Here is a 27373-nt window from a genome sequence, read left to right on the forward strand (position 1 = left end):
ATTTTGCTGACAGGATGGGATTATGTTTATTTGCAGATCAGGTTTCTTTATGGAAACAGAGATTAGATGCACAATATTTTGGAACTGTTTTATCCTTCAACGTTGACTAGACCAAGAACCATACATAGGAGTTCCCTCCTGCGAGGTTTTGGAGGATATAATAACCTTTCACCCACTCCAGACGTCTTTGGAGTATTTGGGAAAAGGGGTCTGAGTGAGAAAGCACGACTGAGTTACTCTAAATGTCTTACGTTAGTTTTATCGCCCTTTCCAAACGCGTTGGGCGCCATGTAGTGTAGTTCCTATTTTCCCAATAGGCTCTGCGCATTGGAATAGTACCTACAGCAGTAAAGGCCTAGGCCAGACGTTAACTAGGTCTACTACTGTCGATACTAGACTTAATTTTTGGGTTTGCCAGCTAAGCTCAGAGTTCGCTAGAAACTTTCTCGAATGTTCAAGGAAGGATTAACTCCCCTGATTAGACAAGAAGGGATTTAGTTTCTGACAACCATAGAACATGACAACTTTGCTCTCCCCTAATCAAGAGTCAATCTCAAGAGTCGTGTGAGCACAAGGCAATTATTTTACTCAGTCAGTACGTGCATTCTTAGTCTCATCAGAATGTAGAGAAAAGGAAGAGACGGGCGTGTTCAATAAAAGATGTTATTTATTGATCAGTCTCTTTTCTCGTACAAGAGAAATGGATCGATATTATTGCAATACTTATAGTTAAGTAAAGTGCATACATTAAAAGCAATAGTATAAAATAATACTGTAAAAACATTGATATGGTTTCTGAGCCATATGATGCTTTAAGATGATTAAAATATATTTACATACATATATACATTTGACTAAACGTACTCAACTGGTGTTTCTAAATACGCCTACCCCGTGTACCTGACCTAAGTCTAATACGTGGGCGGGAATAGAAAGTTACAGTTTAAGTTAAGTTTGTTTTTGCCAAGTGAATAACTAAAGAATTCTCTGTGAGGGGTTATTCAGTTCTGTACCTGGAATTTAGGATGGATGAGGAATGGTATCTCTTTCTCTGCTCTCGATATTCCAGGCTGCCTGCGAGGGCTACCCGGAAGCGCCGGTGCTGGGTCTCTCGGTTTGAGATAGCAGCGCGTCTCTCAGCGCGTCAGGAAGGCGGGGCTGCTGCCTGCGGGGTCTGCTTCTGCTCTCGGCTTCGGCAAGTATGGCTGCTCCGTCTTGTCACCACGCGTGTGTTTGCATAGGGCAAGGTCGGCAATATTTATACCTTAAAGGTGCCGGGATTGACGTAAGGATGGACATAGGTACGTCCATAAAGATGTCATACGACTTGCTCGTTAGCACATTCTTTACTAAAGTTCTCTGTGAAATCAAAACAATGGCCGAACGGATTATCCAGGTTGTCATAGGTTTGATTTGTTATGAGAACGTCGTATGCCTTATCAGGGGCTGGAGGAATGTCGCTTGTCTAATTAGATCTCAAGCGTTATGACCTAATCAGATAACACGTTCCTGTGCCGTAGTGTGACTGCGTCAGATAACGGTATCTGCATCATGGGGGATTTCTTGCCTCATGGGCTGGCTATTAGTTAACTAGCTAGGTAGTTTAACCAGAATAGGGTCAGGAATAGGGGGATCGATTCAGAACCTATAGAAATACACGACAAGTCTCGCTCCCAGGCAGTCAGTCTCTTTCTGTCAGTCAGCCTCTCTCTGCCAGTCAGTCTCTCTCTGTCAGTCTCTCTCTCAGTCAGTCAGTCTCTCTCTCTCTCTGTCAATCGCTTTCCCTCTCAGTCAGTCAGTCTCTGTCAGTCAGTCAGTCAGTGTCTCTCTCTCTGTCAGTCTCTCTCTCAGTCAGTCAGTCAGTCTCTCTGTCAGCCAGTCTCTCTCTCAGTCAGTCTCTCTATCTCTGTCAATCTCTCTCTCTCTCAGTCAGTCAGTCTCTCCTAGTCAGTCAGTCTCTCTACCTCAGCCAGTCAGTCTCTCTCTACCTGAGTCAGTCACTCTCTCTCTCTTGGTCAGTCAGTCTCTTGGTCAGTCAGTCTCTCTAAGTCAGTCAGTCTCTCTCTGTGTCAGTCTTGCTCTCTCTCTCTCTCTCCCTGTCAGTCAGTCAGTCTTTCTCTCTCAGTCAGTCTCTCTTTCTCTTAGTCAGTCTCTCTCTCTCAGTCAGTCTCTCTCTCTCAGGCAGTCTCTCAGTCAGTCAGTCTCTCTCTACTCTCTCTCCTCTTTCTCCACTCTCTCTCTCTTGTCTTTCTCTCCCCACTCTCTCTCTCTGGGGGGTCCATGGGTGCATTACCTGCAAGGTGCACGAGCCGACAAAGTAGTCTCTCTCTGTCAGTCAATCTCTCTCTCAGTCAGTCCATCAGTCTCTCTCTCTAGGTCAGTCAGTCTCTCTTAGTCAGTAATTCTCTTTCTCGCAGGCAATCTCTCTTTCTGTCAGTCAGTCTCTCTCTGTCAATCACTCTCTCTGTCAATCTCTTTCCCTCTCAGTCAGTCAGTCTCTGTCAGTCAGTTAGTGTCTCTCTCTCTCTGTCAGTCTCTCTCTCAGTCAGTCAGTCAGTCTCTCTGTCAGCCAGTCTCTCTCTCAGTCAGTCTCTCTCTCTCTGTCAATCTCTCTCTCTCTCAGTCAGTCTCTCTTAGTCAGTCTCTCTATACCTGAGTCAGCCACTCTCTCTCTCTTGGTCAGTCAGTCTCTTGGTCAGTCAGTGTCTCTAAGTCAGTCAGTCTCTCTCTCTGTCAGTCTTGCTCTCTCTCACTCTCTGTCAGTCAGTCAGTCTTTCTCTCTCAGTCAGGCTCTCTCTCTTAGTCAGTCTCTCTCTCAGTCAGTCTCTTTCTCTCTCAGGCAGTCTCTCAGTCAGTCTCTCTCTACTCTCTCTCCTCTCTCTCCACTCTCTCTCTCTCTTGTCTTTCTCTCCCCACTCTCTCTCTCTCTCTCTCTGGGGGGTCCATGGGTACATTACCTGCAAGGTGCACGAGCCGCCAAAGTAGTCTCTCTCTGTCAGTCAATCTCTCTCTCAGTCAGTGTCTCTCTCTAAGTCAGTCAGTCTCTCTTAGTCAGTCATTCTCTCCCTCTCGCAGGCAATCTCTCTTTCTGTCAGTCAGTCTCTCTCCCTGGCAGTCAGTCTCTTTCTGTCAGTCAGTCTCTCTCTGTCAGTCAGTCTCTCTCTGTCAGTCTCTCTCTCTCTTTCAGTGACTCAATGTCTTTCTCTCTGTCAGTCTCTCTCTTAGTCAGTCAGCCTCTCTCTTTCTCTCTCTGTACATCTCACTCTGTCAATCTCTCTCCCTCTCAGTCAGTCTCTGTTAGTCAGTCAGTGTCTCTCTCTATCAGTCTCTCTCTCTCAGTCAGTCAGTCAGTCTGTCTGTCAGCCAGTCTCTCTCTTAGTCAGTCTCTCTCTCTCTGTCAATCTCTCTCTCTCAGTCAATCAGTCTCTCTCAGTCAGTCAGTCTCTCTACCTCAGCCAATCAGTCTCTCTCTACCTGAGTCAGTCACTCTCTCTCTCGGTCAGTCAGTCTCTCTAAGTCAGTCATTCAGTCTCTCTCTCTCTGTCAGTCTCGCTCTCTCTCTCTCTGTCAGTCAGTCAGTCTTTCTCTCTCAGTCAGTCTCTCTCTCTGAGTCAATCTCTCTCTTTCAGTCAGCCTCTCTCTGTCAGTCAGTCTCTCAGTAAGTCAGTCTCTCTCTACTCTCTCTCCTCTCTTTCTCCTCTCTCTCCTCTCTCTCTCTCTTGTCTTTCTCTCCCCGCTCTTTCTCTCTCTCTGGGGGGCCATGGGTACATTACCTGCAAGGTCTGTGGGCCGCCAAGGAAGGCCTGCTGGGCCGCCAGTGGCCCGAGGGCCGTACCATGAGTACCACGGTGTTAGAGTAACCTGTCCGCCAAGATCTAAGTCAGGCCCCAAGTCTTGATGCTCAAAAGTTGCACCTGAGTATGTTGGAGCTGGAAGAGTTGTCAGAGTGCATTTTGGTTGCCTAAGATGGACACTTGCCTCAGTTAAAGGGAACCACAGGTTTTCACTGCAACAGGAGACCAGTAGACCAGGGGCAAATGTTTTTTGGGTGGACTTCACCCAGACTTCGAACGACATTGATTTTTGTGGCCAAAGTTGCTTCACTGTGTTTGTGGACTGAGAAGTGGCCCCAAGAAGACTCCACCTTTGGATGTGTACCATCAGCATCCTTCAGCCTCTTCAGCACACTCCATCCCTTGCATCAGGACCACTCCATTGATGCCCTGGGCAGTTACCCCCAGGTAACTATCTTGCCAAGACTCATTGGCCCCTGTGACTTGCTCCCTGCTGGAGATGGTCACCCAGAGAAGGACGGAGTAGTCGTACACAACTTTGCAAATGTTTTCCAAGTAACCACTAACTACTGTAGCTGTCAATGCTTGTTTGTGATTCGAATGAACAGTGACTTATCATTTGCTTAATTATTTATATCTCACGATTCCTCTGATGAATTGTATTCATTTTGGTGTCTAAAAATTCAAGGATATAAAAGCTAGTTTTATAAATTGGTGTTGAACTTTCATTGTGTCCTATTTGTTTCTTGATCAACTGTTTTAATACTTGTAGATGGTTTGCACTTGTTCCTTCGACAAGCCTGACTGCTTGAAGTCACAGCTACCCAGGGTTGAGCTGAGGTTTTGCAAACGAGCCAAAACGGGTTTGTGAATGTATTACACGGTGAGGTTGTACAACCAATGGTGAGGTTGCACAACTAGATCACATCATAAATCGCTTTCGTCACACTAACCTATTGGATGAGCTGGTGCCAGGTAAATGAGCAGGTAATAAAGGAATAAAATGTCAGGCTGCTTCACAGCACGCAGCCATTGACTATGGGCATTCAGTCTCACCTCTTTCTTTCTCAAGTCTCTCTACTCACTAATTTCATCCCCTTCCCACCTCCCCCCCTGCATACACACACACTCATCACCCACACACACTCATCACCCCCAGCTGAGGGTGGTAACAAGCAATGGACACATATCTTGACTGTGACATCAGTGCACTAACACGTGGAGGAGATGCCAAGCTCCCTGAAGTGGTCGAAGGCACCATGTCAGCACTGTACAAACCCTCAGTGCCAGTCAATAACTGAAGAAGTGCATGTAAGGCAAACGTCTTCAAAGTGAGCAAGACTGTCTACTGAACATATCTCGTTAATATAACCACACTGCGCAGAGGAAGCCTGGATAAGGAAGGAATTTGTATTGCAGTTTTTCCCCAGTGAAAGTGGCTGCGGGGGGGCTGTGCGTCTGTGCCTCATTTTCTGGTTTTACTCTGCCTGGGTCGCTTTTGAAAGCTCGAGTTTGCTTTCCTTAAGGGTCTTCCTGGGCTGTGAGGGGGCTAAGGGGGAGTGGAGGCCGAGGCTCTTTTGATCTCTCTCCTATTCTTGTCAAGTGGTCGCCCCTCTGCATCTAGTAAGCAAAATATGATCACTTAAACTGCAACTACTCCTCTCTGTGGTGCGGGCTACCGACTGACGTCTCCAAGAGCCCCCGTGACCCACCCCGGCTCAGAGGGATGTCCAATAAAAGCAGGGTAGGATGACAGAAGTGTGTTTCACTGCCATATGCATAAGAGGAACTGTGTTTTTAATTATTTCCAGTGCACGCAGTGTATTTTGTTTTATGAATTGGTTCTGCCGTTTATATGCCGCTACTCCATCTTGGGGTGTCAAATGTCACAAGCAAAAATACAGTGAGAGCTCCCACACTGCCTGGCCCTGTGTGTGTATATTTAGTCGCCCAAGATGACATGTGTTTGATCAGACACAGCGCCGGTGGCTAGTGTGAAGCGGCTTGTGGCCTACTTTCCCGAGCAGACTTGACGCACATTATTTACCCCTGAAAGGTCCTGTTTCGTGTGCCACTGAGGGAGAGGAAGGCCCGTTTGACAGGAGGACAAAGGAAATCCGCCTTGGGTGAGTGTTCTGTGCGCGTGTGTGAGTTTGTGTCAAACGTGCATGCGTGTTTGCCTCAGTGCGTGTTTGCATCTGTGCGTGCTTTTTTAGGTGTTTGCATCTGTGTTAGCGTTGAGCGTGTGACTTGTGCCTGAATGTACGCGCGCATGTGTGTGTTTGCTTAGCGTGTTAGTGTGTATGCCTGACTGTGCTTGTGCCTGTGTCTTTGTGTACTTCGTTGTCATCATTTCCTTCTTATGCACTTTTTTTCCTGTAACCTCTGTACGTCATTGCTGTTCGATACAGCGGGTCAGCTAGTAATCTAATGCAAAGACATAGAACTACGAAGATAACCCGGGGGTGTGGTTGTGAAGTCATGGGATTCTAACCACCTGGTTGAACGCCCGATCTTGGCCACCCGCAGCGCCACCCTTTGATGCAGTGCGAGTTCAGCTGCTTGCAGGATCCGTGCATTGTAAGAGGCTGGTGGGCTGCGCTGTACGAGGGCCACCGTCCTTCCCCGAGCACCAAGCAGAGGGGATTCCGCCCCTGGAACAAAGGCTCGGTGCATCGAAGCCGCCTCCTCAGGGATAGTAAGCGCTAGATACAAATACAATTTCTTGCAGGCGCCTACTTAGATAAGGCGTCTTCTAGCAGCGCTCTGGAGCAATATTCAAATGGGAAGGGGTGTTGGCATATAACTAAGCATATTTACTTAGGGGAGAGGGTGTGGTGTAAGGGCCAGAGCTACCGACTCCCGAGCGTGTCTGCTCAACAGAATGTGATTCTGGGCAGATCACTTAATGTATCTAGTCTACAAAAAATGGAATGTGTCCTCGTGTAATGTAACCGGTGCTCATATAAAACGCGGCAATACCTTTGGGTCAACTTCGCGCTATATAAAAATGCAAATAATAATAATAACGTGAAATGTAAACCAATGACGTCAGTCCACAAGTACACTGGTGCTTTGTCCTCCTACTCACTCCGCGTGAGTTCTACACCCTTCCTCCTGTCTTTTTGCTTCACTTTTACTTCGTGGAAAATCAGACCTCCCGTGTTGCACTGAGCTTCCTTCTATAGGGATTAAATGAGTGTAGAACAAAAGGTGAGGTGTGTTAGTGCAACAGCGCTCCCAGCTTCGTGGCACTTGAGGGCGACGATAACTGGTTCACGTTCCTGATTTAAAATTCGTGATTTCAGCACCCATTACGAATAGTGTTCCAGCACCACTACTTTACACTGCCTCAGACAGAATGAAAAGCACGGCAGTCTATTTCCACAGGCACTGGTGCACCAAGCTCCAAAATGTATCCTAATTAATATTGAAAGGACATTACTGTGCAGCAGAGAACAGAAGGCATTCCCTCCGGCTGTGTCACCTCCTTGCAACTGACTCACTTGGGTCTTCCACAGGAACCCGGATTTCTGCAGCCTTACAAGGCCTTCCTTCTGTAAGTGAAACACTTTTGTGTGCCTGTCACTCTCCCCCTCTCCTTCTCCTTCCCTCTCCCTCCTTTCCCTCCCGCCTCCTCCCTCTGTCTCTTACAAGCCGGAGCAGCTCTAACAAGAGGTGGCTCCTCTAATGAAAAGCTGGCCTCTAGGCGTCCCATTACAAGGCAGCCAGGGAGACACGGGGCTCAAAGCGCGGCTATATAAGCCCTGCAGGGGCTGCCGTGCTCACCACACATTGCCTTAACATCAAGCAGCGCCCCTCGCGCTCGCCTCGCGCCCCCAGCCCTCGCGCGCACACCTTCCACTGGGAGGCAGCCGCCCTGAAGGACAGCGTCACCGCCAGCCTCCGCGAGCCAGGTGTGTGATGGAGCCTCGCGACAACAGGAGCTGAGTCGGGTGCACGTGCCAGGTAAGGCAGCGATCCCTGCATTCAATGGAATTGCCATAAGGGGGAGATTACCGAGCAGTTTAAATGTGCTCTATTTAACCGGCAATGTGCATTCAATGGAATTGCCATACGGTGAAGATAACCCAACAGTTTAAGTGTGCACTATTAATTCTAGTTTGCAGGTAGACGCTGCTTTGATCCAGTGAGCAGGTGGAGAGGCAACTAGAGGATAGGTTTTAGGTGGTCCACATTACTTTTGCTTAGTCCTTTTTTCATGTAGTGGTGTATACATTGCCTTTAAGAGTCAGACCACCTATTCACAGAGAGGTGAAGTAATTTGCCCAAGATCACACAGTTTATTCAAGTGGTGATTTTGGGATTATAACTCCCTTCTCTTTGCCTCGCAACCAAAACCTTAGCCACTTTTCATATCTTCTCCTGTTTCGACATCTCCACCCAGACACCTTTCAGCAGAGATGGGTTTAACAGCGCGTGCTTAGCCTGCGACATGAATCTTTTACAGAGCAGCGAGTGAGGTAACAGTAGCCTTGGGTTTCATTGCTCCTAATGAGCTTGTCTGTGTTCGTTACATGCCGGTGAGATGTGTTCCCCCTCCTCCCTTCAAGCATCTTCTGGTGAGGTGTACAGGGGATGCGTTAGCCTGCTATATTGGTCATGTGCCTCGATACCCTGTCTTTGTTGTTCCACGATGGTGTCAGTTCCTTGCACTTATTACTTGCACCTGTTGTTTTTCTTTAAACCTATAAACAAGGATGGGGGTCTATGTGGGTGGGAGGGGGTATTTTAAGTAATTCTTTGCTGCTATTAGAGAACAGCACGAGGCGCTGTCGAGTGACCTCCCTTTAGACAGGTGACAGTCCCCAGGCTCGGGGCTCCGTCTGCACAAACAGCTGCCCTGGCAACGACAAGTGCCACTTCAGCAAAGTGCAGCCGCGCGTCGAGCTCCGTTCAAGTGATGTTTTACTGTAGCCTGCCTGCTTGGCTGGCATACCTTGTATGGCGAGTCCTAGACAAGGGGTGCGGCGCGCAGAGGGGTTCTACCTGGGTCTTTAACGCACATTCACAAGGAGCTCTTAGGCGTCTTTGTTTGCGCTCGTGCGCGTGTGTGTGCACGCGCACTCACTTGCAGTGGACACTAGTATATTCAACTCTGGACCACAATATTTGTATTGGGTTTGAGTGTGCGGGAAGAGAACACGAAAGCTGCTCGTGTGTTAATACACACCCACGAACAATGGGATGGTCACTGGGTGAGCATGCTGGTGTATAGTGTGGTGTGGATGTGCAACTCGTGAGCTCACACTCATTATATGAGCTTTTAGATGCTTATTGTGTGAGCACCCTAATTAACAACGACCAGTGTGTCTCATACACTCAGTACAGACTCTTGAGTATGCACTGTGAGCAGGCACTCGCAATGGGCTATTTGATGGTCTTGGTGTGATTACACACTCGTTAGGTATTGTAGATTCCGAGCTTGTCAATAGACACTCGCTGCATGCCCTTGTATGTTGAGTGTGAACAAACACTCGTATGTGCTCCTGTGCGATCAGCGTGAACATGCAGTCACTACAGACTCGTGGGTGTGCAGGGTGTGAGCTCGCGTCCCGGTTGAGGAGCCTCTCGGGTGATAATGTGACCTCATGCTCGTGGAAACACGGATTTTGTATGTATGAGCGCACACTCTGGGGACACTGGGGAGTCAATGTGTGAGAACACACTCGTTAACAACAGTACATGTGTTTGTTCACACATCAATGACTCTAGGGGGATGTATGTATGCAGTGCTCACCCACAGGGGATTTGGGGGTGCTTTGTGTAAGAGCACGCACACGTGACAGCCACAGAGGAGTTCAGGTGTGAATGGCACGATTCAGGGCGTGTGAGAACGCACACATGAAGGGCATTGGGCTGCTGATTGTGTGAGTACACACTCCCCATGGTAGTTGTGAACTCACCGACTCATACATTGCACCAGGATACTCACTGGATGTGCATTCACTCACGAGAACCTAAGATAGCGCTCATACAACCGCACGCTCGGGGCACGGGGGGTGGGGGGGGCGGAGTGTTCGGTGCAAGTGACCGATGCTAGGCGGGGTTCACCCTCCTGTGAACAAAGGAATTATGATGAGCGCGTGAGCTTATACTCAGAAAGAATACTTCCTGGACGCAAAGCGAGTGAGAACAGCCTCATAGACAACCCCGGAACGCAGGTGTGTGCACAATCAGTCTAGATTTAATGATGGATGAGGGGAGTAGCCCCAGAGTCTCCACCTGTGTCAGCACACATCATTGACCCCTCGAATGATGCTTGGGGTGTGTTATTCTCACACTCACGCAAGATGTGTGTATGTATAGGCATTTATTAAACATCTCACCGTGCCACCGGTGTGAATATAATCTCTCCAACAATACAAGGAACTCCCTTACGAAAAACACAAGATGTGTGGTTCCTGGCACATGCTCTTGTGTAACCAGGGATGGCGAGTGTGTGCCCGTCTTAATCTAAGGCTAGAGCCTATTTAGTGTCAGCCAATGAACGGCTTGCGTCTTCTACCGCCCTGCGGCTGCAACGGATGAACCGTTTACTGCACACTGGTTAATACTCACACGCTTCCGCGTAATTGCTCCCTTCCTCACATTGCTACTAGTATTTCGGGTGGCGACTTGAAAGAATGCTCTGCACAATTATGGCAGGTCACGCACACCGCCTGTGCAGGCACACACTTGTTAAGAGTCCGAAGGCGGCATGCTGTAAGTGCACACACTCTTGAAACGCAAGTGTTGGATGCGTGCTAAAGAAGGATGCTATTATCTGAACCAGACAGAGCGCCATCTGCTTGGGTGAATGCTCGTGAACAGCCTTGGTGCACCAGGTGTGTGGGTCTGTGTGATGTATGTGTATGCCAGCGCGTGCCAACAATAAACATGCAGGGACTGTGTGCAAGCACTTCTGTGCAACCCAGGGAAAGTCAGATGCATGTACACGGACAAGGGGAACATTCTAGATGCGCGGTTGTGTGCGTGAGCACTGAGCACTGCACACAACATATACCTCTCTGGCGTTGCCAGATGTCCCCGCTGGAGGTCTGTGGTGCAGCTGCACACTACAGTAGCGTTGTTTGAACAGATGCGGTCCATCTCCTATGCCAGTGTGCTCTAAAGCGTTTCCTTTGCAAGAGTAACGTGGCACTACACTGTGTGTACCTTACATACTTTGCAACGTCGTCTGTCAGAAGACATTCATCATGTGTGGCACCCGTTCTGAATGATTTGCCAATAATTACAACGTTCTTGCCAACGTTTTATGATTAATAACCGCCCGCCCCTCCCCCACACACAATTACATTCACAGACGCGCGTATTTATTTAAAATGGAAAAAAATGTTTTTACAAGCGAAGCTGCAGCAGTTACTCGGAGCGGAACCCACTGTGTGGCAGGAGGGTCTTAACAAAGGCATGTGTGTGTGCAGCGGGAATTACTTCCAGAAGGCGCCCCCTGTCATGCGCGAAAATAGTACTCTGGGAATGTGCTTAGAGCAGAAACGCATTCCAGCAGGAGCGAGGCGCTAGAGTGCGGAGTGATGTCATTATCAAACGTCCTGTGAGGTGGTTGTAGAGGGGAAATCTTGCACTGCTATTGGGGAAATGAGTTTTAAGTTTTCACGAGGACGAAGCTCTTAAAACAGTCCCTACTTTCCTAGCGAGGAAGGCTGCTAATGTGGAAATATGTGTTTAATACGGCGAGGGCTAAATTACGAGAAACGCTTCCATGTGGCGTGGCAGGGGAGCGGGGTTCTAGCAGAAATTGGTTCCATACGAGCAGACCTTACAGGATGGATTAGTGAACTCTGCAGAGGCGGACTGCAGCGTTGCACCTACATTTACACCTACCGACCAGTGTGAAGAAAAAGCTTTGCCACCAACCGACCGTCCCCCAATGCAATGGGCAGTCGGCGCCAATATCATTTCCGCACCAGTCCGTCAATGTAGATAACTTTTACATTGCTCGAATGACGTAATAGGCCGTGCAGGTTAGACCCCACTGAGCCAACTGGACTCCAGGATACGGGCTATATTTCACAATTTATACCTTTCCCTCACTGCCCTGTTGATACCTTTCCCTCACTGCCCTGTTGATACCTTTCCCTCACTGCCCTGTTGTCTGAAGCCTTCTACTTAGTTTAACCGATCAGCCGTGGAAATATACTGTCTTATGTTGTGTGCTTTCTTGTGTACTACTGCAGGTCACTTCTCTAGTGAACCTTCGTGGAAGTCGAATCGTGCAGAAAAGCGAGTGTGCTCTGCTTAGCCATCGAAGCATCTCCCATCAATACCCACCATTAAACAACAAACCACCTCCACAATAGACATCGCATGCACGTAATCAATAAACCATTTTTAATAACGCTGTCTAGCTGCAACAGTTACAGCAAACACTACAAACTAACCCTGGGCTCCAAGGAGTAGCTGCTGCCCACCCGCAGAGCGCTTTAAACGCATCCCGAGGGGAGGCAAGCGCTATGAAACGATACGAGTGATTCCACTGAGGATGTGCCTCCCCTTTACACCGACGTTGTGTTCAGTTAGTTGAGCTGCAGACAAGGGCTGCCTCAACTCCTCCTCTGTGAAGGCCTCAGACACTGCAGGTCAGAGAGCTCCAGGTTGTAGACTATGCAGATGTGACAGCCTGGCTCAAGGTGTCTAGAAAGTGGTACCCGGAGGCAGAAAGCATCTCAGCACAGAAGATAAACTCAGAGGGTGTGGCTGGGGCGGGAGGAGGGAAGAGACACACAGGGAAGGCGTGGATAGTGTTAGGATGGAATGGTAGGGAAAGAAGGGGCAGAGTGTTGAGGGATGACAAGGATGGGATGTGGATGATGGGATGGGAGTGATGGGTGTGGAAGATGGAGAGCAGACCTGCCAAGGCCGATCCAAGGTTTATCTTGGAGTTTCAGGCATTTAATGCACCCCCTCTATCTCCAGGGTGGGTACTGTTTTAAAGCTGAACCTAATTTGACTGTAGAATGAGGAAACCTAAAAAAACCTCCCAAGCTTGAAACATTATACTTGAAAAGTATTGACAATGGTCGGACGAGAAAAACAGAGATATGAAAGGGCTGTACTTTCTCTTGCTCTGTGAAAAGGCAAAATATTTCAATAGAAAAGTGACTAAATGGTGCCGCCATGGGAATGCTATAGAAAAATCTGCAAGTTAAGCTGCGTTCTTCTCTTCAGGTCAGGTAAATTACATTGACATATCACATCTGTTCGATGTTTGCTTTCTGTGTGGGTGTGCTCCATGTGAAAGGGCACCTGCCTCTCACAGAGAAGTTAGACATTTGCTGAAGTGGGCGGATCCATTGCCCGTGCTAAGGTAGGTGAAAGAATAATGTGATTGACACAATATCGACCAATGGAGCAAGATGTCTAGCACAAAGGCCCTGGACGTATGCCTACTGCACATATACATTTAGGGAAATCTAAAGCTCCTGGCACACGCCAGACCTCATCATATTTTGAATGTCGCCACTGGAGCAATCACCAGCAGGGTCAAGGATTCACGTTTTCAATTTAAGTTATTTCGGCTGCTTGGGTAATGTCACATGGGAGGGCATTATATCTCCAGGGTTCCTAAACATCCGGGTGAGGAATTCAGTAGTGATAACGAAAACAAAGGTCAGAGTTCTCTCCCGGAAATGCTAATGGCTTCTGGCGTCCTATAGAGCCATTGTGAGGCAGCGGGGAATCCCACAAACTCACTCACCGTGTGACCTTGTAATGGGAGGAGGCGAGGCAATAACTCAGGGGCCGTCCTCTTCTGAATGGAGCTTCATAAAGAGTAGATAGTTCGGGCCCCTCCCCTGTCATTAAGCACAAGGCAGGCAGCGTGTGGCTGCGCCTCCCCGGACTCCTCCTTTCATCCGTGCTTTGTGTCCCTGTCACCCTGGAGAACATACGGTTCCGTTCTTTTCTCTCCTGGTGACACCACCCTGCAGGTGGTACCCTTGCTGTCCAACGCCCAAGGCCTAAGGGCGTTGTTGGTGGCAACTGTGTGTATTCGGGAAAGAACACTCTTGGGCCATGCATGAAACGGACACTGTTAACATGCACCACAGCGAGCAAACACAACTCTTTAAACAAGCATTGGCAAAGCCTATCGGTTTCCCCTATGCAAGAACCGTAGGCTTTGCCAATGTCTTTTAGCCATGCTGTACACCAGTGTGGCTGCTGTTCAGCATGACTAAGAGTTAGTAGATTAAGGAAGAGTTGCGTGGAATGGCGAACCTTTTAGTAGAGTGTTGTAGAGTGGAGGGGCAGAGAGTGTTGTGCATTGGAGTGACATAGTGTGCAGTTGCATATAGTGGCATACACTGGGGTGGCATAGAGTAGAGTGAACTGTTGCAGAGTGCATTGCCATAGAGTGTTGCAGAGTCTAGTGGTGTAGAGTGCTGTGGCATTGAGTGTAATACCGATGAATTCAACAGTATATAATGCAGCATCGTAGAATGCAGGGGCGTAGATTAGAAAGGTGCATAGTTGAGTGGAGTGGTGCAGAGTAGAGTAGCATAGGGTAGCGTAGCATAGAGTATATTGGCACAGAGTAGAGTGGTGCAGAGTGCAGTGGCGTAGAGTAGAATAGTGTGGAGTATAGTGGTGTAGAGTGGTGCAGACTGGAGCGAGGTAGAGTTGAGTGATGCAGAGGGCAGTGGTGCAGAGTAGAGTCGAGTGGCATTGAGTGCAGTGGCATAGGGTGTAAAATAGAGTTGAGTGGCATAAAGTACAGTGACATATAGCGGTGTAGAGTAGAGCAGCATAGGGTGCTGCAGAGTAGAGTATAGTGCCTTAGAGTGTAGTAGCATAGAGTGCAGCGGAGTAGTGTAGAGTGAAGCTGTGCAGAGTAGAGTGGCATAGAGGTCAGTGTTAGAGAGTGTAATTTTGCAGAGTAGAGTGGCAAAGTGCAGTGGTGTAGCCTGGGATAGAATTTTGTAGAGAGCAGTGGCGTAGAGCATATTGATGCTGAGTAGAGTGCAGTGGCATCGAGTACAGTGGTGCAGAGTGGAGTAGAGCGGCGTAGAGTGCAGTGGCATAGAGTAGATTGTTTCAGAGCAGAGGGAAGTAGCATAGGGTGGAGTTGTGCAGGGTAGAGTGCAATGGCGTAGAGTGTAATGACACAGAGTAAAGTGGTATAGAGTACAGTGGTATAGAATGCAGTGGTGCAGAGTAGATTGATGTGCCACACAGTGGATTGGCATAGAGTGCACAGGCATAGAGTTGAGTGTTACAGAGTAAAGTGCATTTTCATAGAGTGTATTGACATAGAGTGCAGTGGCATACAGTACAGTGTTACAGAGTGGCGTATAGTACAGGGGTGTAGAGTGGAATTGTGCAGAGTCGATTGATGTGGCCTAGAATGGAGTGGTGTAGATAGCAGAGGCGAAGAGTGCAGTGGTGTAGAGTAGAGTGGCGAAGAGTGCATTGGCATAGAGTAGAGTGGTACAGGGTAGAGTGGTGTGGCATTGAGAGGAGTATGCATGGTTTGGTAGTGCACTGCCATTACAGACAACACATTTACATTTGAAATGACCATTCAATTCGCACAGACATACAGTTTTACTAATAAAACTATGGAGTGGACAAACAAAAATGTTGTGAAATTGCATCATCTAGTGTAATGATTTGTTTTGATCCTATAAAGTATTTGTGTCCAACACACTTCAGAAATAACACTAAATGTGCTTCAATTGTGTTCTGAATTCTGATTTATTCTGAAATGCTTATACAGTTCATTTGAATGTTGTCATGTGCTAGCCAAACCTCTTTCCTAACCTCAGTATCAAGCAAGATTTGTCTCGTAAATCCTCTCACTTTGAAGTCAGAGAAAGAAAAGTAAACAAGCACAATTGAAAGATGCGCTTGACATTTGACTTTGATATTTGAGTGCACAGCAAATGTGACAAGTTCAGAACAAGATGTAAAGGTCTATTTACAGAAAGGGAGTTCGTAGAAGAATACAGTAAACATGGTTTAGGAAATGGGAGGGACGGACTAAATCTGGCGAGTCTAAAGCAAATAAAGCCAGCAAATCGAAAGCCAGAAAATGTTAGTTACTAACCACAAAGCCAATGGTAATCAATGGGCAGGATGCATTCCTAAATCAATTTTCTGAAAGTCCCCAAGATGTAGTTTGCAACCTAATAATGCACAGACTCATATGTAAGTTCTTCAGTTTGGCGAGCTCTGTACACAGGGCAAACACACTCTGAAAGCAAACAGCCAGTTTACCCGCAGTGCTTAATACTACAGTTAGCCCGTTCTAAGGGATCCCAACTTTGCTGTTTCATTCATTTGATGCATAAGGACCCTGGGAGATTTGCCCAGGATCCATCAATTTGTCAACTAGAAAATGTCAAGACTAAAAAGTGAGGTTTCCTGAATCTCCAGGATATCTCTCAGCTGCTAGATCACACATCACCCTGGTCTTAATATCTGTCACTTCTCCTGCATATGAGTCCTGATCCCATCATCTGTAACAAGCCATGATCACACTTCCTGCCCTACTCTACTGACTGCATCTCTGTCACTGAGCCATGCATAGAGCCCCTGATTCAAAGCTTTGGCAACATCACCTGTCTCTAAAACCCAACCATATCACCTGCTGCAAAGGTTGCACTACAGCTCCTGTCCTTGAATAGTGAACAGTGCTTACTTTGCCAAAACCAACTAATTAATAAATAAATAAACACTGGAGGTTTTTTTCATCCTTACTTTCGCCATTTTCACAGTTTCTCCATCGTTCTCCCCCTTCATTCTTCCTTTTATTCCTTTCGGTCTTTTGGTCAGATTCAAAGTCTAATGATGGAAAATAAGTCCTGGTTCTCAACTAGCAACCCCCAGCACAAACGAAGCACTGATTCTGACTGCATCTCATATCCTTGAGTTCTGGACACCCCCCTTTTCATGTGTTGAGCTCTTCTGGGTCTTATTCCTGGCATATGCTGACCTTGAGCTCCAGTTCACTTTCCCATTCCTGAGTCATATCCTCATCTCTGGTTCCATGAGTGCTGCCCACTTCTACTGTTCATGATTCCATCTCCTGCTCATAGCTTCTGACCATATCTACTGTCCATGGGTATTGTCCACCCCCCACGAGTCCTAGGCACGGCTCCTATCTATGGGCATTGAGCACATCTCCTGCACCAAAGCTGTTCCAATATTTCTTTTCCTGAACACATCTGATGATGCAGATACAGGCCACGTAGCATGCCCCGAGTAGTATCACGTGTCAGCTCCTAGAATCCATTTCTTCATGACATGTTCTGATCACCTGCCCACAGTTTTGAATACTTTGCATTTAGAGTCCAACTATTTCCTCTATTATGGATTCACTATGACATCTCCTCTTCCAGATCACTGACTCTGTCTGCGGTCCCAGGGTTTGTCCACATCTCCTGCTTCCCTAGCCCCAAGCCTTGACCATTGCCCCTTACCTAAGATTCTTAACACGTCTACTGTCACAGAGTCCTTTTGACATCTGCTATAAATATACCATGTTCTAAAGAGTCAAGGACACCCTGAAAGTCAGAGGGACCTAGGGTGGAAGTATCTATAACAAAAACAAAGGTCCCTTCCAAAACAAGTGCTATACCAACAAAAAAACACAGAAATGCAATGATGTCTATGTTTGTCAGCTCCAAAATAAACAAGTAATGTCGAGACACTTAAGTGTCTCGACTTTACTTGTTTATTTTGTAGTCTTTATGAGCAATGATACTTTGCAAATGTGGCTTATTGATTTGTTTTGTAGTTTTTAACCACTCAAATGTAATAGGCCCGAGGTTTGGAAATCTCATGATTTCCTTCGTTCTTTCTGTTCACTTATTTTTTCACTCTCATGGTTCATAAATATTGTTTGTTAAATTAAATAATTTCATCTCCATTTGGTGCTTACATTCGTAGACATAATTGTATTTATGTGTTTTACTATTTATATAGCACTTGCTTTGGAAGGGACCTATTTTCTTGTTGTAGATATCAATAAACCATGTCCACATATATTTGGGCCTGTTTCTGAAAACTGTGGACCTTGAGTCCACTGAAGCTTTTTGCCACAGGGCCCTGACATCAACTCACTCCTGTTTCTGAATATTGAGAACATCTACTCTTCTTGGGTCCTGATGTCTCAAAGTCCTGGCCACATCTTATGTCCCATGGTCTTGACCATATCTGCTGCCCTAGGGCCCTGGCCACATTTTCTGCCCTGCAGTCATGATGATATTCCCCACCCTTTAGTCTTAACTACATACCCCTTCTCACAGTCCTTACAATATCTCTTGTCCCAGAGTTCTAATGGTATCTCTGTACTGACCCAATACCACGTCTCATGCCTCCATTTTCTAACCTTATCTCCTGTGCTTGAGTCTTGATGGCATACTTTGCCACTGATCCATGACCGTATACCCTTCACAGAGTCCTGACATACTCTGGCTCTTTCTCCTGCCCACGTATCAGGTTCTCGATTCCTGACCAAAACCTGCATCCCAGAATCCTAATAACATCTACTGTCAATTAATTTTGATCCATGCCCCATCCCAGAGTCTGCACCAAACTGTCAGTCCCAGAGTCTGGAGCACCTCTTCTGTTTATGTGCCCTGTCCCAGAGTACTGACTGATGAATGGATGAATTGCTGGATGGAAGGAAGGGTATGTAGCAATATGTAGATCAGAGGACATATGTAGGGGTTGAATAGATGAATGGATGGATATATATATATATATATATATATATATATATATATATATATATATATATATATATATATATACACACACACACACACACACACACACACACAAACACAACACACACACTCACACACATGGCTTTTTTCTAATCTTTAGCTTAACTTCCTCCCCTGTCTGCTTCTGATAGATCTAGCGCTGGGACGTCTTGTTGCTGGGGCAGCCACGCGCTTTATACATGTAGTTAACATAACATATATATGTCCTTGTTTCTGAGTAAGATCCTGCACTCCACACCCAGTGAGCAGCGGTGGCCCCCTGCTTGCTCCTTCCAGGCTTGCTTACACAGTTACACTCATCATGCTGATTATCTGCCATTACCCGTTAACAGGAAGCCCCGCACTGAGCCTAGCTTCCATGATGGTTCCCAGACATGGTCAAGAGAGAAATAAACAGCAGGGGAAAATGAGACCCCACAGGTTCTCTGAGGAGCAGTTCATTAACTGAGAAAGAGCTGTGATGTGGGGCCTTCCACGGTTCGGCGAGGCTTGCTCCTTGGTGATTATATGAAGCCCATCTGGGTTGCGTTAAAGGTTAACGTGCTGATGCGTGCTGACTCTCCAATACCAATTGACAGTGTGGCGAATATCCACCCCTTTTCCACGACATGAATATAAAGCAACTAAATTGTAAACACTGGACAACAATCAACACAACACAGAGTAATGTTGCACATGCCCAATTGCACACACCTACATCAGCTGCATGCATGAGCAAGGCAATTCTTGTGATAAGTAACTATCTCTATAGTCTACTAATGTTTTCCCTATGACTTCGAGCTCTATGAAGAGAATGCTACTCAGAATACTCCTTAATATTTTTCCCGTCAACACAGTTGACCAAATTCTCCAGTCTCTTATTGTGAGTACTCTCAACACCTTTCTTTACAATGTTGCAAAATATCCTGCACTTGTGTTCCTTCTCGGCCATACTCCCCAGTCAACCTTCTTGTGTAAATCCAATCTCCTCCTCCCCTCTTTTTGTCTGCTAAAATGTTTGCCCCCCCCTCCATTTCTGAAAAAAATCCGTACATGCTTATGCATTCCATTTCCGTGTCTAACTAAGGTAGTACATGCCAGGGCTGGTGGGTGGGGTTGGGGGACACTTTTTCTTAGACTTGGAGGTGTTTGAGGCCCAGAGATAGCTGAAGATAGATCAAGAATGACCCCAAAATAATACATTTTGCAAAAGGAGGGTCCCAAAGAGAAACTGAGATGCTGTTCTGGTGATGATGCTTGAGCTGGAGTGGAGGGCTGAAAGGAATTTCTTCTCCCCACTATTTTAAAAATGGCAGGATGCAGAGAGCTCAAACCTTTGAGAAAAGTTACTAGGGGATGCAGTGGAAGCAGACAGAAAGGGAAATGCTTTTTCATTTAATTTTTTCATATTTTCGTTGAGGGAGTATTGATCCCAGATAAGTGGAACATTCTTTAAGAAACCCACAGATAGAAGGATACATTGACCATTTATTTGTTTTGCAGAGAGTAACATTGACATTTTAAAATCCAGTGCCTTTTCCTCCAACGTAGGATTTTCTTGTGCTTAATGTCTACCCACGTTCCTTCGAATGGTAGGTCTCCTGAGGGTCCCAAGGGTAAAGAATCCCCAAAAATCGATTTTACTAAATGAAGGAACATCCATGCTTGAACATTCCATCCTGTCTTTCGCTTTAGAGAATAGACATTTCCCACAGACCATGCTCAGTTATGGGCACTCTCAATGCCGGCCCTGACGGCAAGCCCTTGAGGGTGGGAGCCAATCGGAATTCATGCTTCTAAAAGAAAAAGAAGTGCAAAGCCTGTAATGCTACACAGTTGTGGGACCTTATGCAGGCTTTCTGTTATCAAACTTCACTAAGTTGTTGATGGAAATTGCGGCAAGAGAATTTATTTTTCTGCTCCCTCCTTACGTCATTCAATCTTGGGCCCCACCGACAGGAGTTTCCTCCCTCTGTCCTCCTTCATGAGGGTCTTTTTTTAATTTCTACAATATTGTTTTATTCCTGTGAACCATCAGTAATGAGGATAAGTTGCATATTCATGTTTACAGCTGGGAACAAATGGAGCCTGTGCTCACGCCATGCGCATTGTGTGTGGGGTAGGATTCCCTTGTGACGCTCAATGGGTTGATTCTTTCAGAGTTGACTCAGCCACCAAGGGCTTCCTCAGGCTCACAAACCACTGATTGTGCATCTGCTTCCACTGGGCCTCCGATGGGGCTAATCTCAGCTCCTGCCAAGTTATGAGAAACCCCGGCCGGAGCGGCGCAACGTGCGAACAGCCTAAGGACCTTTAGGTTTTATTATTTATTCTTGGAAAGCGGGGGTTAGTGCTGCCAAGTATGAATGCAGCCATCCATCACATATCAGTCCTCTGGAGTTCCTTTCTTGGGGGTAGTCAGGCCTTCCTCGAAGGACAAGGCCCCAGATTATAGAATTTGCAAAGAGAATTAAAGGGGATAGATTCCTGGAGACCCGAAATATTTTGAGGGGGGTGCAACGCTGATTTTGCATTTAAGGGTCCTGGTGGTAACCAAACGGTGAACCTCAGGACAAAAAAATCCTAACACTGAAAATCATAAATTATTCAAATCTTACTTTCAAGCCTTTGGCAGCCTACTATTAACACAAGGCTCAGAGAGACTTGTAGGGACCCATTGCTAACAATGCTGCAGTGGCACCTACACATGATGGGCCAGATTATGAGTCTGGAGGTTCATGGACTGCCAGGCTTGGGGGAGCGTGGCGGTGGAGTTCTCCTGACAGCCCTGTTATGAGTCGGGCGGTGGGACTGCCACAGCCCGCCACAGCCGTCAGGGAACTGCCATTCCTTGGCAGTGTTGCTGCAGTCAGGGGACCGCAATATGCTTGGCGGGACCGCCGCGGTACCGCCAAGCATATTACGCGTTTCATCGCCGCTGGCAGTGACATGAAGGCTCCTCCTCCATGAACACTGTGGCGGAGAGGAAGCAAAGGGGGCCCTTTAGGGCCCCCTGGTGCGTCCTCCGCATACGGATGCACACAGGGGGGGCAAAAAATGTTCACCAATGGGTGCATGCGCCCCAGTTCCTGCACGCAATGGACTTTACAGTCCATGCGTGCAGGAACTGTTTTTGGGGTACCTATTACAGTTCCCTTTTTCTGAGGCACTGCCGTAGGAACACCAAAACCCAGCCCGCCAGACAGGAGGAAACTCCTAATCTAGCGGCCGGTCTACCATGACGTTGGTGGTGCGGCGGCGGGGACCTGGCGTACCCTGCCAAAGCTATAATTGGGCCCAATGTCACCAGGGAAAGAACAAAACTATGACAACTCTAAAGGGGCACTGGACAAAAGGTGTAAAACAACTCAAGGAAAGCACAGGAAAAAGCTGTGCCTGGAGCTGAAAGAGTTTAATCTTAGTGGCAAAGGATATCTGAAAAAATAAATTCTTTGATATCACACTAGCGGCATAGCGGATATCTCAGCCACCAAGAAAGAGGATCTCTCGCAAACAAATATGTAACCAGACAGAGGGTCCAAGAATGAGAATATGCTTGTGTAGAACGACAAGCATTAATAATGACAATGATATCTCAAAGTTCTAGTATCATCAAATGAGATGCAAAGCAAGAGACACAGATTTTGGAGCAAGGAATGAGCATTAAGTAGGATGCAGTCCTGTGGACGTGCCCTTTGTTTTACATGAACCCAGTATCAGAGGCAACAGAAGACATGACAAATCATTGAAATATGGTGTTAAAGCACCTGGAAACTTTTAAAAACCTCGTAACAACCTACCATGTTTGTAGAGATGAAAACATATTTTTCAAGAATGCCAGGAAATGAGGTCCATTGATTATGCCTCAGGAGAAAACGAAATTTCCATGATTTAGAAAACTGAATAACTATGCCTATTTGCTATATATTCCTATATTAACTTACCTCTTCAATGCAGCACCAGGTAAGCTGCTAGCGAATATGACACAGAACAGGAAACATCTCTGTCTCCGGCTAAATCCAAAGCAGTTTTGAACAGTCCGATTGTTACTGTAACTATTACTGTTGGACTTAGGAAAGTCTTCTGGGATTCCTATATTTGTTTTGACAGTATTCAGTTGTAGGCTACCTTTGCTGAGACTTGGAAATTCCAAACTTAAGTCTCCAACTCCTGCCCCCCACCTTCCCAGGAAAAAAATGACTGTTCTTCCTGGCAGGAGCTTTTGGATCAGAACCTCTTATCTTTCCTGGGATAAAAGCCACAGTTTTTTCTCTCTGAGATGCCCAGAACATTTGCTTCTTATGACTCTCCCCAAACACTTCAAAGTAAAGCATAAGCATTGTAGCTTCCTGAAGTCTGCAGAAAAACTACAAAACCCACCAGAAGCACAGAACCTCATTTAATGAGCCTCCTGTCTTTTGCCGCCTCCAGTAGAATGGCCCAGGCGCGATTTCCCTGTGTCCTGTGGTTGCACAGTCATAGAGGAGACTGTGGTTCCATGTTTCCTTCCTCTGAGAACGAATGATGGTTGCAACAGACTTATTGTGCTCTGTTGCTGGTGTATCACTTCATATGCCATTGGGTAATAGTTTCGGGTCAGAAGTTGGGAATAGTTGATCCTTGTTTCAAACCTATTCTCAAGTGAGGATACCTGCTGGACCAATCCCGTTGTCCGGGGACTTCTAAAAAGCGGCAACAGCTAGTCATCCATGGCATGTATCTGAAAGACCTTTCCGTGATTAGAAATCCAGAGCATGTCTCCATGTTGCGCAATCAGCCCACCTCATTCCAGATCTTTTCAGCCTGACCATGAACACATGTTTCCCATCTTAAGTCCCAATTTCCCTTTATTCTCAAGTAAAGAGGCTGGAACTGCAGGGCGTGTCTGAAGGGAAAAAGTGCAATGACTCGAAGCGCCAGTGGGGTTTCCTAGGACATTAATCTCAACAGCAGTAAGTTAGCAGATGCCGGAGAAGCCCACATCGCTGCTGTTTCTGTGATTTGCACAGGGCTACTGTTTCATGGATCGTCCCATGCTAATGCCGCCCTAGAGACTGGCTGAGCATTGCTGCTGGATCCATTTCACCCTCTAAATGGAAAAGACATCACCTTGCCCTGTTCTTGACATATTTGAGGCATGCGAGGAGATGCCAGCAATAACTGACAGGAAAAAGTGGTTTCCAAGAAGTTATGGAAGGGCTGAGCTTAAATACTGTGGACAAAATTCTGGTGATTCCTCTCACACTTCATCATTTCATTTTCCATCTCTGAACTTACAAAGAAAGTTATAATACGAAGTACCAAGACAGGGCGGAATCCAGGGCTCAGATCTCACTAAGCCTGCTGGCTTACACATACTTACCAAAATATCGACAAACAGAAATATCGTATCCTTGATACTGTCAACAGAAATACCACCGCAACAGTCAACAATTGAAAATCTACACCAACTGGAAGGATATTTCTGAGAATGTTAGTTAGGAGATGATATTTATGTCAGACAATATTCTGTGTACGGTATTCTGACATGCAACCATATCTTGAATGAATATATGATGATACAACGAATTCCGTTGCAACGCATGCCTTTACCACGCATGCGTTACAACGGAATTCGTTTACCACGGATAAACTTTTCCTCGAATAATTGCGTGGTGACGTCATACGTCGTTAAGAGAAAACGGCATTTTTTTCCGATTTCTCTTTAACGACGCCGACGCCGACGTGACTTATGGTGAGTTGTTTTATTTGGGGGGGAGACCCCCCCAAGCCCCCCTTTTTTTCTTTTTACCTTTACCACATATGCCTTTACTACAAACATCGTAGTAAAGGTATGCGTGGTAAAGGCATTAGTGGTAACCACGCATGCGTTGTACTGCATGCGTGGTTAAAGATTTCGGGGAAACGGCTTCGTTGTAAAGGCCGTTTCCCATCTTGAATGGGGTCAGCTGTATAATATAGAAAGTCTAAAAATGTAAATAACAGGTAAACTGAGTTGGAACCATTCTGTTATTTGAATCTTTTAGACTGTAAGTTAGTTTAACCACTTCTGTAATTTCCTTCTGATTATATTCTTTTAAAATATAGTCAGACTGGGTGAACAGAGTCTCTTTTCTCTCCTGTGACATGTGATAACTTACTCATTCATTGTCCATGAATTCCTTCTTATGCTAATTTGCACCGCTCTAAGGATGTATAATTGATGTGCTGCATTCTGTCAGAACACAAAGTGTTGTGGGGCTCGTAGGTGGACTGTGTGTCCCTCCTATATTCCGCACATGTTGTGATGAGGCAAAGCTCTTCGATTGGAGTTCTGGCCTGATTATAAGAAACACTTTGTGGTGATTGGCCAAAGAGTGAACACGTTCTATTTCTCTCTGTACTCACCAAAGAAAGAGAAGAGGGGCACAAGAAGTCCCTTCCATGGCTGACAGACGATTGATAGACACAGGTTTCATGGGGCGCAAGTTCATTCAGCCACTACTTCATCCAGCCGGTGCTGGTTTCTAATTTGTTGCTCTCATACAAAGGGCCAGTCCTTTGCAGCACAAACCCTGTGAATTGACTAATCTCATGTGAATCTATCCCTCAGTCAACTCATTTTGTGAACTAATGCCTTCCATTATTTGCCTTGTTTTCTTGAGGATAATCTGAGGGATCCAGTAGCCAGGACGAGGAGGTTAAATAATTTGTTGTATCAGTTCTGGCCTTCAACACTAATAGAAAACAATACATTTGACCAATTGACGCAGGAGCTCTTCGAGCTCAAGCAGCGGGAATGATGCAGATGATGATATGGAGTATTCTGGGATGCAGTATGCAGGTTCTGTCAGCATGCAATGGAATCATACCCTACAACTAGCCAACATTCTGTTGCTTTCACAGAATTCAGTGCTTATTAATTTGAGTTTTTAAGCACTAAAAACCACCAAGTTGTAGCCTCAGAGAGCTTTGAGTGAGAAACATCAGTCCAACCATCGCACAACAGACATATAATTGACAATTAGAACCATGCATGCGATAACAAGACTGCAAAGTCTTTAAGAAGAGATGCCAGAGTCTGAGAATTGACCTTGATTTGTCATCAGGCCAGAGAAGAAGCATGACAAGAATGCAGTGAGCAGGTGGATATAGGTTAATTGTCTGTCTCCGTCTGTCTGCGAGAATAGGAACAATTTTAATAACTATTTGAATCTGAGAAAGTTACTTTCCATTCTTAGATGCATTGAGAGGGACTTCCATAGGGATGATACTTACACACGGAAGCCTCTTCCTCCAATATCCTGTGGCAGAATGGACAGTATGCTATGGTTTGCAGAGCTTAATCTTTTAGATGGAAGGTAAGGACCGAACACCTTAGTCAAGTAGTCAGAAAAATAGAGAGAGCTAGCACAATGCCCTATACCACCTTGTTTATGATAATTCAACAGAGAGCTCAAAAGGGGTGGGAGCAGTTGAACTATGGATTCTTAGCCTCTGGCAGTATTTGCAATAGTGCTTTCAATCTTTTTTCATCAACTCATTCCAACTCAGGCACAGAAGTGGGGACCTCACTTCAGATTCCGGAGCACATACCCATTGCACAATCCAAAAGCAACCCCAGACTTGTTTCAATGTCACAATGCTTCACAAGTTGGGTGTAGCTTACAGGGCAGATTTACAAAGGGCTTGTGTTGCCCTTGGACCACACAAAGTGGTGCAAGGCAACAAAAGCCTGTTAGGGGAATTTACTAAGCCACACAAAGCCACCCTGCGTGGCTCTACGTCGCTTAGTAAATCCAGGAAAATGCATGGTTGAGTAATTTGCTGCCTTGAGTTACTCTGCATTGGGAAGGCATTCCATGGGTGGGGCATGGGCATTCCCATGAAGGTATGCTTGCTTAGCTTGAAACTGTGTAAAATGGAGACTTTGTAATGTTTTTAATTAACTGCACAATACATTTTTATCTTTACCTTACCTTACAATGAAGGTATGTAGATGAGGAGTAAAGAATAGTAAACCTATATTTACTTATATATTCTTATCTTGCCAATTGAGTGGTAGTCGATATCAAATAGTCAATATTTTTTCACTTCAATAAATACAACTAGTCGCTATGGCTCACGTCTCCTTCACTTCCCCAGGTATGCAACTCAATAGACTGCTTTCACAGCCTATTTCTAAATAAATAAATGAAGTTTTAGCTGATGGGATGGACCTGTGGCCATGACCTGATGGTAACCTCCTTTAGCTGGGCTGTTGTACATAATGCATGGAACTTGATACTTTCAGATGGTGTTCGGTTTATGTGAGATGCGGCTTCTAAAGACTATTCTTTTGTAAGATGATGCTTTAGCATTCTGTTTCAGTGCAGGGATTCCCACCCTGTCCAATATTAATGACTCAGGTATACATTCAGAATGACAGCAGCACATGGTTATTGGGAGTAGTACACTAATTGATACATGGAAGAGACCTTCCCTCTTCAGTGCTTAATTTGTAAAAAAAATTAATAAATAAGTGCTAACCCCCTCATTAGGAGGCCAATGCATATTGTACCACCCATTGCCCCTGCCAGCATCACCAATGACAGAACCAACACAACTACTAACCATCGCACCCTACAAGTGTGACAATTTAGGCAATTCTAGGCCTCCAAAGTTTAAGAATGATTGGGCAGCAGGTAATAGTCACTTTTAATGTTTACTGAATTAATAAACAACTTTTATGTTCATCGGATATGTAGAAAAACATCGCCACGATGTCACAGACTACCCTGAGTGCTGGTGTTGACAATTATGCGCCGGTGCCCAACACCGGAAAACTCCGGCTCAGAACGAAAGAAG

At 46.1% G+C, this 27373-nt stretch overlaps 1 protein-coding gene across 4 annotated transcripts in view; it reads left to right on the forward strand.

Annotated features, from left to right (window-relative positions):
• The first annotated feature begins 7474 nt into the window (after positions 1 to 7474).
• Positions 7475 to 27373, forward strand: part of TNC (tenascin C) — a 177455-nt gene continuing 157556 nt past the window's right edge. For all 4 annotated transcript variants that reach the window (XM_078641994.1, XM_078641995.1, XM_078641996.1 and 1 more), the window contains exon 1: positions 7475 to 7763. The gene's annotated coding sequence lies outside the window, so the exon portion shown is untranslated. The remainder of the gene's footprint in view (positions 7764 to 27373) is intronic.

This window comes from Lissotriton helveticus, chromosome 5_1, assembly GCF_964261635.1.
Source record: "Lissotriton helveticus chromosome 5_1, aLisHel1.1, whole genome shotgun sequence".
In the NCBI taxonomy this organism is placed as follows: Eukaryota; Metazoa; Chordata; class Amphibia; order Caudata; family Salamandridae; genus Lissotriton; species Lissotriton helveticus.